This window comes from Parasteatoda tepidariorum, chromosome 2 (assembly GCF_982258835.1).
Source record: "Parasteatoda tepidariorum strain Cologne lab strain chromosome 2, Ptep-v5.0, whole genome shotgun sequence".
Lineage (NCBI taxonomy): Eukaryota > Metazoa > Arthropoda > Arachnida > Araneae > Theridiidae > Parasteatoda > Parasteatoda tepidariorum.
The window spans coordinates 90227543-90241159 of record NC_141756.1 but is presented as its reverse complement, the minus strand read 5'-3'; the positions used below and the strand labels follow the sequence as shown (position 1 = coordinate 90241159).

Sequence of the window (13617 nt, the reverse complement as noted above, 5' to 3'; positions counted from 1 at the left end):
CACCCGAATGACGAAAGTCGTTATCCGACAACAACGGAAAGAGAAGCAAATGCGACTGAGCAAGAAAATTTTTTCACATCCATTCAGATGTGATAAAATTTTAAAAATCAGAACTTAATCGATTTAGAAGAAACTTAATCGAAAAGATCATGAAATTCCTTAAGGGATTTTCATGATCTTTTCAATTAAGTTTTTCACAATTTCTCCCATTTTTAACAACAGAATCTGCATTTGTTATCGCTCTTTTCTGAGACTATAAAAAATATTAACGTGAACTACTGTATAGAGGCGGAACATTACAAATTGTGGTAAAAACAATGGTTAAAGGTAAGGTTGGCCGCGAGTACAATTAAGAAACAGCATCTCACTGATAAAACATTTTTACCGTGTTGTCAAGTTGATGAATTAGTTTTTGTTTCTAAACAATTTTATTTTTACGTTTAGCAACAATGAGCGCTTATGAAGTCGGCAAAATTTGAGTGATGACAATAGCTATATATCTTTAATAACGTTGCCTGTTTTTACTGGGTATAATTACAGAAAACCTTTGAAGGTACTTCGTAATTAATAACTGTAAATTCTACAAAAGAAAATCATCACATAAAAAAGAACTGTTAAAAGAAAGAAAAAAACAGATTATTTCTGTTTTTATCCGTTATCTGTACACTGTAAAACAATTTCCGATCTTTTTACAGATTTCACCCGTATATTTAACAGTTTAAAGTTATTTTGTTGCCAGAAAGATTTTCTTCGTTTTTCACCCTAGTCATAAACGGATTAAAACCGTTAATTCAAATTCTGGTTCTTGTCAAGCAGTTTTGCTTACCGTACGATAACTCTCCCTATTTTTAAATCAATTTTACGATTATTTTCTATACTTGTTCTTTTTTTTCAGCAATTATTTTGTGACTTAGAACATCCTATAAATAAGACCTATTGTCAAATTGGACATTCTACCTGACTATTATATTTCTTTTGATATAATTTTTGGGTAAGTTAAGTTGCCAGTTATTGTTATACGGTTGGACCACTATAGTTTTAAAAGTTTTTTCCATTTAAATATTATTTCAGTAAGTCAGACTTCTACTATAAAAACAGTTTCAAGTTTTTCGTCATACTATTTGTTTTGAGTTACGGTAGCTCAGGGGACAGAGCGAACTCCTCCTGATAAAGTGTCCCGGGTTCGAATCCCAGCGTCGACAGGTCGTACGAATATTGCTCCCGGCTCGTACCGTCCACATAGTTATTTTACAGAACTTTTTGTTAAAATAGAGTTTGTTTGCTAAAATAGCTATATTTATCTGTTTTAAGACTGTTTTTAGTTAACAGTATTTTAGTTAACAGTATTTTTCTGTAAAATAAAAGGTTTTATACTGTAACTTCAGCTAACAGTTTTTTTTCCGTAAATTTTACAGATTTTTTACAGTGTAGATTAAGGTGATTTTAGAGGCAGAATATGATAATTATAAAAGTAAAGCTTTAAAGAATAAAGCTTTAAAGAATAAAGAGAGATAATATCAGTGAGATGATAGATCAGTGCCCTAACCTCTGAATCATCTGGGCTTATATTATGAATACAACTGCTTTATCAGTAGTTTATATGAGTACATTTTAGTTTGTTTTTTAGTTTATATATTATACTTAAATATATCTATTTTTTTCTTTCAAAATTAGCATCCGTTAGGGATTTTGTGAGAGTATATTTTATTTAAAAAATAATTCACAAACTAAGATATTTAATAAAATATTTTAATAATATTTAAGTAGCCTATACATAACATAATACAAAACAATATATACATATTTACAGAGTTTATATATCGACTACATCAGGCACTGGATAACAACCTTTTTCAAGATAATATGACTATGACATTTCACTATGAAACATCTTAATTTATTCAACAAACAATAGGTAGTGAGTACAATAGTTGCTCGTAACACAACAAAAACTCTGCTAAATATCAAATTCCGTTGAAAGTCCAATTTAAACAATAAAGTCCTTTTTTAATGCAATGCTTGCTCCCGCTGAGAGGAATTCCTTTTTTCTGAAAAATATCATAGTTAAAGAAGAAATAATAAAATATATTAGGACACCATTTGACAAAGAAAGTTGAACCAAAGACTCAAATTAAGTTGAAATATTTTGATGCATTTGTGATACATGAAAAAACTCATATTATTATTTTAAGAAATCTTAGCAATATTTTTGATTACGGATTAAACTGAAGTAGTAGGGCAATATAAGTAAGAATATTTATTGTTAAATGTAATACTTAATTTATTGTTCATTTAAAATTCGTTAAGGTCTTATGTTGTGCAATAAAATAAAATTGGATTTGAACTTTAAAAAAAATGTTCATTATTATGACAAATATTTTTATGGAAATAATTAATAACATAAAATTGAATATAATGTACGGTAAGGAAAATTTGATTATTAATTATGAGCTAAGAGCTGCAGAATAGTTTTAAACAACATACTTATTTATCATATTTTTGATAATATAAATCGAAATCCAAAAGTTTCACAAAATTTTTTGAATTGTGTGACACATGTAACCAACATTGCAGGACTCTTAAGTAAAAACATTAAAATTATTTTTAAAAAAACTTATCAATTTTAGGTTAAAGATTAAATATTAACTGAAAATTACTAAAGTTTTAAATTCTATTAGTTGAATTTCCATATTATTCTACTATATTTGTTAATTTTTTATTTGTTCTGCGTCAAAAGAACGTCATATGATTCCTGATCATTTAATTCGTCATATGATTTATCCTATTCATAATCACTCATCAAATTCTGAGTCATATGACTAAACTAATTATTTATTTACAAAATTTTATTTCATAAGTTTTATTGTAAATTATTTATTTATTTATAAATCTATTCCTTTTAATTAGACAAAATTCATAAAGCACAGAAAGAACTATTTGTAGCATAAGTTCTTATAAACAATTTAAAAAAATGTTTAAAAAAAAGTAATAGATATATTTTTATTTACTACATAAACCATTAAAGCGTTCACTTCTCTGTTATTATCAGTTAGAAGTTTATTATCCGTTATTATGTGTTAGAATCTGTTCTGAAGACCTTGCGTCAAAAAAATTCTCCAAAATTAATTGAAGTTACCGGATTAATATTATAATTTACTCTCAATTTTACTCAGTTTTAATTTTGGTCCAAAGAACATTCTCATCTCAATAAAGCCTCATGTACTACATTAAGACAAGCATATTTTTGAAAAACACCTAAAAGAAATCATATTAGAAATACACGTAAATGTAAAAAAGATAAGAGACCAGAGTAGAAACTCACGGGAAATATTAAGTAATTAATAAGTCGTTGTAGTATCAGTATAGTTGGCAAAGCTTTTTTTTACTCTATTGTTATTTGAATAGACATAAATTATAATACTACTGTTTACAAAGACCTTTTCAGTAATAGTAAAATGCACTAAGTCTTTGATAAGTAAGTTTTTGATTGCACATCGAAATAAATATTTTTATTTATCCTATCTTTAAAATAAAACGTTTTAAAAGTATAAATGCAAGGCGATAATAATTACTGGAGAAACTAAAAAATTTCTATGTTTTAGCAAATAAATAAAAATATGTCTATGACATTTTTAAGCATTTTTCAAGGAGACAAATGTTTCATTTTTCATGCTGCGGGTATTTTCTTTCTCTTCAATCAAGTTATTTCAAGCGTTAAGATCAGCAGTTTAAAATCCAGTTTTAAGTTTGCTTTAATCTTTGACTGAATTTAAAATTTAACAAATTAAAAACTGTCAAACTCAATACCTGCCCAAACTTCCGGCAGCGGAAGCAAACATCAGCTTTAACAGAAATTAACAAGTAGCAGATAAACATAAAAACAGAGATTAACCACAGGAAATAAAAGAAAGAAACCCGTATGAAAACAACAAATTGGATTTTAAAACTGATTTTTATCAAATAAGCTTATGTGCAAACAAAGCAGAAGCTAATTTATTTTTGCCTAACAGCAAAATAATTTGAATATTTTTCAGTTATTGTAATATGATTAAAATGTTTGTGATTTTCACTTATTTTAGAATGTTTTCCTTCTTTTCTTCTGTTGACTTCAAATCAGATATGACTTGAAAAATTTTTAGGATGAAAAAGGAATGGTTGAATTTTCAATTCTTGATATGTTTTTCCAATCCTGGGAATCCTGAAATTAAAAAAAAAACATTAATTGACATAATTAAAAAAGCATATAACTTTTTTAAAAAATTTGTCCTCAAAAAATATTTTAGATTAATGCCTTTTTTTCCAGATGAAATCCATGCTACGCAAATACTATAATTTAAGAAAAATAATAAAACTAACTTAAAATATTAAAAAATAATATTTTAAGCATAGTAATGATTGAGATAATATTATTTTTTTAATCTAAATATTAAAAAGCAAAATCATCTTTACAGTTTTGTGTATCCATCATAGATTTATTTACTCCTGTTTCTTACTTTTTCATTAATTTTATTATAGGTAGTCTAGGTAGGATGTTCAACTTAAATACTTCCGATATTTCATAGTGCAGCAAATGCAGTTTAGCAGGAAGCAGTTATATTTTGCTGAACAATTTGGACAAAGCTTTGCTTTCCGTGACAACAAAAAGTAAGTAAAATTTTAATGTTTGTTTTATTTGGGGGTAAAATATTTTTCGCTAATTTGAGTACTCTGCTGCTCTTCAAAGCTTAGGTTATATTTTTTCAACTAGCTGGTTCCTTAAAACAATTATGTCCTGCAATCTTTGCTCCTCAATGAGAAGAAAAGGAATATTAAATCGGAGTAATGCTATAAACTCGATGACCATCTCATCACCAATTTTAGGAGAGACGGCGACATAAAGTTCAGCAGAAATGGTCACTTTTTAACACACATATGGTCACATTTTTTTAATGGTCACATTAGTACGCCTTGACATATCAAGGATTGTAGGGTCCTTAAATATTTTTAAAAAAAGTAGGAAAAATTAGAAGATGTGTTTTAGTAAATTATTCTTCACTGCTACACTTAATATCCCCAAATAAATAAATCTAATTACGAAATAATTGAGTTCATTAAAGGTTATTCATTGGTTTCGTCACGTAGTTTTAAGATGAAATCTAAAAATTAGAAATCCTTAGAGTGTTTGTTAATTTGCAAGTGTGTGGGTCCTCCATCTAAATATGATAAATTTTTTTTTTACTGCGTTAACTTTCTAAAGTACAGATTAACTTGTCAAAAATTTCTTTTCTACAAGCAACATAAATTTTTCAGTATTTATTGTCTTTTTAATTATAAAATATAAATTATTTACTTAATTGACCTTTATAAACTCATTTTCCCTAAGAGATGTAGAACATCAAGAAGATTCTCTGACAAAAGGTACATTTTGCTTAATTTTAAATTGTTCCGCAAGTATATAACCAAATTTAAGCTATGTTAATAATTTCTTAATTAAATACCAAAAACGATAAATCTATTAATTTTTATTATATTTTGCTACAAGTGTTTCCATTCCACAAAGGATTTTATAAAATAATTATTGGCTAGTTTTTATTGAGCATTTTGAGCAAAAAATGTTACAAATGTCATTGTTAAGCATTTTATTAATCAAAAACTATTAATATAATCAAAACTACTCTGAATGTAAAACAAAATTAGAATATTTACATCTATGCTGTGAAATTTTCTAGGGAAATCGAAAAAAAAAATTTATTTTAAAATATCCGACTGCGATCTAAAAATGCTGTTTTAAATACCACTCTAAGTTTCGAAACCATATTTCAACAATGCTCGCACCCATATTCGCTGTATTGACTTTAAGTTTCAGAACAGTGTTGCCAAATGCTCGAAATAATAATTCATAGAAAAAAAGATACGTAGAATAAAATATATTTTCCGTGGTGTTCACATTACTAAATTTTATTTAATTGTATGTTCGAATGTAATTAATCACTAAAATATTTTATAATTTTAGACTCCTTTTTTTGTTTCTCTTGTTGTAAATACTCAATATCTTTTTTTCAACAATTTTTTCTCAAACGTTTTTATTTCTGAAAAATTAAGAGAACATTGTTATTCTTAAATTAAAAATTGTCAAATTAAAAAATTATCAAAAAAAAGTTTTTATATTAAAGGTATTACTTATTGCATTTATACAAATTTTATTCTATAGATTTAGTTAACGATTCTATTGGGATAAAATGTAAGTCTAAACCTTTTGCTCAGCTGCAGTTTCATCCACAACTTTGTGTTTTAAGTCCTTTTTTTTATTTTTTGGTTTCTGTAAGAACTAGTTAATATTTTTGAATGAGATTATTTAATTTCACGAAAAGTAACTTTTTAAAATTGATTCAGAATTTTAATTAGTTATTTTACACAGATTATTTCAACTGCCTTTGTTATCTACATAAATTTATCATAAATGCAACTAAAACGTATTATGAACAAATATAATTTGTTCACTAAGTTATGATTACAAACGGAAACTAAATATTTTTGAGATAAAATGTTACACAAAAATTAATATCCATACGATTAATTTATTAAAGAATAAAAATTTTAGTTTCAAGATTTTAATTTTTAAAAACTATCAATATCGAAAAGCAATTTTACAAAGAATTATGCGATAAATAAGATATAAATAAGTAATTCACTGGAGGGTACCATTTTTATTCCAATATTATGTTTTTGTCTGTAAAAGATTTCCTTATATCCTTTGTTCATTAAGGGCCCTATCTTATGATTTTTCTATCCAATAAAAGTGCACGGACAACAATGTGTTCCACACCATTATCTTTTTATGTTATTGAAAGACACGGTAGAGAAACCATTTTTTTCATCAAATTTTAAATTGTTCCATAAATTTGGTGTGTTGAATTGCTACTGAAATGGATTTAATTTTTTTTTTCAATCATGATGTGCTGTATTTTGATCCAGGCATTACGATTATTTTGTTTCATTCTCTTTGCTTCACAATTTATCTTAACAATTATAATACGTTAATAATTATTTACGCACGTAGACTGCAACCATAAATTTTTGGAAGATCTTATAAGCATATGCTTTAGTAAATTCATAGTTAACCATTCCAAATTTTTTATCAAGGGAAAAATTCCAAAATAGTTATTATAAATAGTTAATTAAATAGTTAATAGTTATTATAAAATTATAATAAATAGTTATTTTAATTTCTCACACAAAACTTGCATGACTCATACATTTTTCAAACAATTTATTTCAATATTTAATATAGGTTCTGATTTAAAAGTTTAAATTTATTTAAAACAATACTTTAATATACTAACCAAATTATAATTATACAAACTCTAAAATGTCTTGCAAACTTTCCCTTGAAAAGAGAATTAAACAAGCTGGGGAAAACAAACTGCAGTTTCAAATTTCAACTTACTTATTTAAACATCAACACGCTGAAACAAAACAATGAGCGGAAGGTTTAAATTTGTTCTCGATCCTAATTAGCACTTTTAGCATCATAATTAGCACAGCATTTCCCACACTAACTTATCTGACTTCAGAGCACAATAACAATATGAGTCACGTGAAAATAAACATGATATTCGTGCTAATTTCTGTTTAAGGCATCAAAATTGCACCTAATAATTATTTTGTTTTCCTTTGGTCACTCTCTCCAACACGTGGACCAAGTAGACCAGAAAATATTGCTTGGAATGCAATTTGAAACACCATAATTATTCATTCTTAGACTATAATTTACTTCCTGTATCGGACGCATCAAAAAACAATCAAACAATACGATTCATTTCTCCATTATAATACGCAGAGAACGAAAAAAAAAAAAAGGTAAAATTACCGTACTGTATGGTAATGACATTTCAGGTACGAAGAAAAACCTAATTCTGTTCATGCAGTATATAAACCATTTGTCTAATAGTTTTTCCGTTCATATGGTAACGTTTACCGGAAATCTAGGTTTCAAAACTCTTATTATCACAAATTATTGAACAAAAAACAATCAAACAATACGATTCATATCTCCATTATAATACGCGGAGAACGAAAAAAAAAAGGTAAAATTATCGTACTGTATGGTAATGACATTTCAGGTACGAAGAAAAACCTAATTCTGTTCATGTAGTATATAAACCATTTATCTAATAGTTTTTCCGTTCATATGGTAACGTTTACCGGAAATCTAGGTTTCAAAGCTCTTATTATCACAAATTATTGAATAAAAAACAATCAAACAATACGATTCATATCTCCATTATAATACGCGGAGAATGAAAAAAAAGGTAAAATTACCGTACTGTATGGTAATGACATTTCAGGTACGAAGAAAAACCTAATTCTGTTCATGCGGTATATAAACCATTTGTCTAATAGTTTTTCCGTTCATATGGTAACGTTTACCGGAAATCTAGGTTTCAAAGCTCTTATTATCACAAATTATTGAATAAAAAACAATCAAACAATACGATTCATATCTCCATTATAATACGCGGAGAACGAAAAAAAAGGTAAAATTACCGTACTGTATGGTAATGACAATTCAGGTACGAAGAAAAACCTAATTCTGTTCATGCAGTATATAAACCATTTGTCTAATAGTTTTTCCGTTCACATGGTAACGTTTACCGGAAATCTAGGTTTCAAAATTCTTATTATCACAAATTCAGTAAGGAATACAAAACTGAAAAGTAAATTTAACCAAATTAATGACCATCCTCTAAGGTATCTACCGTCATAATTACCAAATTCCACCACATTTACCGAATTTCATCATATATAAAACCATAGTTTATTATTAATTTTACCAAAATCATTACCAATGCGCTTCGGTAAATTTAACCGTTTTCTGGTAGTTTTTACCTAGTTTTTTTCTTTCACAGTGAGGGAAAATATGTTTTTTTCACAACCTTTTCTTTATAAAAAAATCACGGTCTCAACTATTATATAATTTTATAAGAAAATATAGAAAATATCAGCAAAACTGTATATTTTTAGGAAACATCAGATTTTAACATCTTCAAGAAAAAGATATAAATTCTGTAAAAAAGAGTAACTTAAAAGGTTTGATACGCTTTTTGCAAAAACATGTTTTGATTTCTTTGTTTTCTAAATAAAATTTTCAAGGTGACATTATTTGGTTCCTTGTAATGTTAGTGAACTTTATTAATGATTTTAAACTTTATTGATAATTACTAATGATTTTTTGAAAAAGCATAAATTAGGACAAATCTTCTTACATGAGGGTAGTTAGATCAGCAATGGGACAGGTTTGGTCCCTTGAAATCTCAATTATAAAATCAATATCCATTGAAAAATAGATTATTTTCAGCATTATTATTATTATTATTGAAGAAAATATTTTGATAATTAACGTGAAAAAAAATAATAATTGAGTAAGAATTAGACGCATGCGAAAAGAATACATTTTTTACTCCACGTTTCAACAATAATAGTCTTCCATAAGAAAAAAATCCAGCAAATTTGTTAATTTATAAGAGATAATTACATTTTGACAACTTTTAGAAAAACTTATATTATTGTAAATAAGAATAACATGGAAGATTTGTCACTCGTTTTACAAAAACATTTTTTCATAACGAAATTGCCTAAATTGACATTATTTCATATTTTATAACGTTATACATCTGCTTTAACTTAAATTATGAACTAATCATTTTATTTATGATTTTTCAAGACTGCATAAATTAGGTTATTAATTAGGTTATACGATAGTGGTTTTAGACACAAAGAGGGAGTTTGCAACCCTGCAAAAAATTCCAGATCAAATTAAGGTAAAAGTACTTTTTATCGAAAAATCTATTTTTACCATAAAATTTTATGGAACGAAAAATATGATTTTTACCGTAATTTTTGTAGTAATAATTACTATAAAATCATTGTAATTAAATAAACATTACTGTAAAAATTATAATATAAAATTTTACGGTAAAAATAGATTGGAACGAAAAATAGGATTTTTACCGTAATTTTTGTAGTAATAATTACTCTAAAATCATTGTAATTAAATAAACATTACTGTAAAAATTATGGTATAAAATTTTACTGTAAAAATAGATTGGAACGAAAAATGTTATGGAACGAAAATATGATTTTAACAGTAATTTTTATAGTAATAATTACTATAAAATCACAGTAATTAAATACACATGACTGTAAAAATTGTGATATAAAATTTTACGGTAAAATAGATTCCGTGTTAAAATGAAATTCTCCCAGGGTACCAGTGCTTTTTACCGTCAATATGATCTAGAATTTGTTTTACCGTTTAGATGGGATTTAGAAACGATATTAAACTTACACAGAAATAATTAGCTATCTAAAGGCAAAAATAAGGTTCAAAGAAACATCAAACATTTAATTGCTGATGGAAAGAGAGAAATATGAACTGAAACTTAAATAATCCCTAGAAACTGAAGCGGAAAGATATTACCTGCTTAAAAACTTCATTTGCTTCAAAAATCCATAAATAGGAAATAATAATCGACATATTTAATGACAAAGACGGTTGCCCATTTTATAATGGAACCTTTAAATGGGCAACTGCATTTTTCAAAAGCACTTGTTAGTTTCAATTATTATTTCGATAAATCAATCGAATCGGAGCTGAAACTGTTTAATAAATTAAATTTGAATAAAAAAACTGAAATGTTTTCTTTAGACAATTGTATTGCACATTTCTCTTTTACTTCAATATTTGATTTAGTTTTCTTGTTTTTCATTTTGTGCTTCTGAATTTCCTTTTTGACGGGGATTTCTTGATTTCTTGATTGAAAAACCTTGATTTAGTAGGATGGGTCAAACCTCGCTTCATCGTAATTTTGTAAAAGAAAAAGAAAATTGAAAGTAAAATAAATAATAGGTATATCAATAAATGGATAATTAATTTAAATGAACTAAGAATCTTTCTTTACTATATTTGCTAATAGATGGTAAATAAGAGAAAAAATTGCAACAAAACAATGACTTTTTGAGATGTAAACGATGTCGTGTGCGATATCTCCTTGATTTTACAGCATGGAGCGAAAACAATTCTGCTGAAATCACCATACAGTAGGGTAATGACATTTCTGGTGAAAAAAAATCATAATTCTGGTAAATAAAACTATTTATTTAATAATTTTTCCGTACATATAGTAACGGTTTACCGGAAATTCTGGTTTTCATAATTATAGCTCTTATTGCCACACATCTAGTGAATGGTTTCAATACCGTACATAAAAGTATCTTGATAAAATTGCCAAATTTTACCACATTTACCGAATTTCATCGCATATAATAAAACCATATTTAATTGTTAATTTTACCAAAATCATTAGCAAATAGCTTCGATAAAAAGTACTGAGGTTTTTGTTGCTCCCGTATAGGTAAAGTTTAGCATATTCTGGAAGTTTAAACCATATTTTATCTCAGTATGGCAAAAGTTGTAGAACAGAAACTCGTGACATTTTTAGAGCCGATTTTCTGGACAATCACAATGTTTGATGGCTCAACTAGAACAGGGGTCAGCAAAGTCTCACGAGCCACGTTTGTCTGTTAGGAACCTGAGGGTGGCTCGGGCGCAAATCGGTCTTGACTACTTTGAACCTGCAACATTATTCCGCTATCAGATCGTTTGAAGTTCACTTTCTTATTAATTAATCATTTCGTTCGTCAGAAAGTCAGATAAAACCTTTTATTTAAAGGCAAATTGTCTCTTTTTTGCTCAGGACTTTGAAAGAGAAACATAAATTCCTTTTTCGCGGTTGCTACATCGCTAAAAGAAATTACTCGATAATTAACATTTGCTGTTTCAAAGCAACAAATTTAGAATCACGGAAAGCATTTCTACAGAGGTTTCAGTAATTCAGATACCACCTAGAGATGTTCGCCTTTGTTTAAAAAATACTCCGTATTTACGTAACAAGATTGAATTAATTGTTGGAGATAAAAACAAAGAATTATGAAGTTTGAAATTTGATCACTTTCATACTGATCAGGAAAAAATTGAGAAAAACATATATGATGTTGCTTTTAACAAAAGTTGTCCGATTTCAAAGACCTGGCAAGGAAAGACGTGATTTCAACACCTGGAATATTATTTCTAATTCTTACAATTAATAATAATGGTAAAACTAGCTTTTTAGTGAATTTACGACAATCAATTTTCAACTGCCAGCTTTGTAATTTTAAGACCAACCAAGAACATACCAGAACTCTTGAATCCGGCATTGGGAAAAACTAGCCCTTGTGGAGGACTTTTTATTAGAACTAACCCGTATTTTGCGTTACATGGAGAGGAAAACAAGAAAACCTCCCACGGTTAGATTAACTGCAAAGGGAATTCTAATTCATCATTTGTCTACCACTAAGGGTATTTCCGTTAGCACTGTGGTTACTGCTGGACGGAAGTATTAATATCAACCAGCCACCGCTAGTATTCAAACCTGGGTCCCCTCATTTGAAGGCGAATGCTCTTCCCTCAGGCTATTCTTCCAATCTTTAACACTGCGTATTCATGAGAACAATCACCTTCAAGTATAACCTTCATCAAGTGTAAATTTAGCAATCACCTTAAAGATGAGAATATAGAATACTCCTTGAAATTAAACTGTGACATACAAATTAAAATGATCAAAACTTTTCCTAGCAAATGCTGAGTCATAATTCACATCAAATGTGTGCTTTACTTTGCCATTTTTGTTCCTAAGATTATGATTGTTATGTTCTGTTTTTTTTTATTATTTAGCAGTTATATTTTTTACCTACTCTGAAAAATTCGATTCTTAAAAAAGAATTCGTTTCTCAAAAAAATTTGTAATCCTGCAGCTCTTTTTTTTTTTTTACTTTTTTAACTAATAAATTTGCCAACCACTGAACTAGAATTATAGTAAACAATATCGCACATTTACCCAAATAATATTCAAATTTTATTTTTTGTTAATTCAGTTTTTTTTTAATAAAATTATTAAAATTTTAATAATTAATAATATCTGCATATTTTTCTATTTTAATTTTTAGTTTTAATTATGCAAATTATAAAATATTTTAGTTGAAATGTCAGTTTTATTTTAAATTTTGGTGCACTGATAAAAATTCTGAATCAAATTACGATATAAAGTTCTGCACTTTGGGTGCATTATCCCATTTCACTGCAAAATCCATGTTTACTGTAAAATAACATACTGTAACTTTTACAGTAACATTTATTTAGTTAGAGTGGTTCATTGATTTTACAGTGAGTGTAAAAATTACGGTACATAAGACTTTTTGATCCACAGCATGTTTCGATAAAAATGAACTTAAAATTAAATGAAAAAAATATCAGCATTCTTAATGACGGTACTTCTTTCCGCTGTCCTAAGTCCGAAACAAACCATATTCAACCGTAGCATTCTAAACTTAAGTATAACCTAAATAATAAACTAAATTATTATTTTTAATAAATGCATTGTTTCTTGCATTCTAGATGAGTTTTATAATTTAGATTGATTATTATAGTTCAATTAATAGAGGTTTCTTACCAATAAAGTTTTGAGAGTCTCATTATCAATTACATTATATTTCTTAAAAACATGACTATCCAGAAGAAAAGGTATTTCCAGAGAGAAA

At 27.2% G+C, this 13617-nt stretch overlaps 1 protein-coding gene across 1 annotated transcript in view; it reads right to left on the bottom strand.

Moving 5' to 3' along the window:
* Positions 1-2496: 2496 nt before the first annotated feature.
* LOC107445135 (mid1-interacting protein 1A) overlaps positions 2497-13617 on the bottom strand; it is a 37154-nt gene continuing 26033 nt past the window's right edge. The window contains exon 2 of the mRNA XM_016059474.4: positions 2497-4198. The gene's annotated coding sequence lies outside the window, so the exon portion shown is untranslated. The remainder of the gene's footprint in view (positions 4199-13617) is intronic.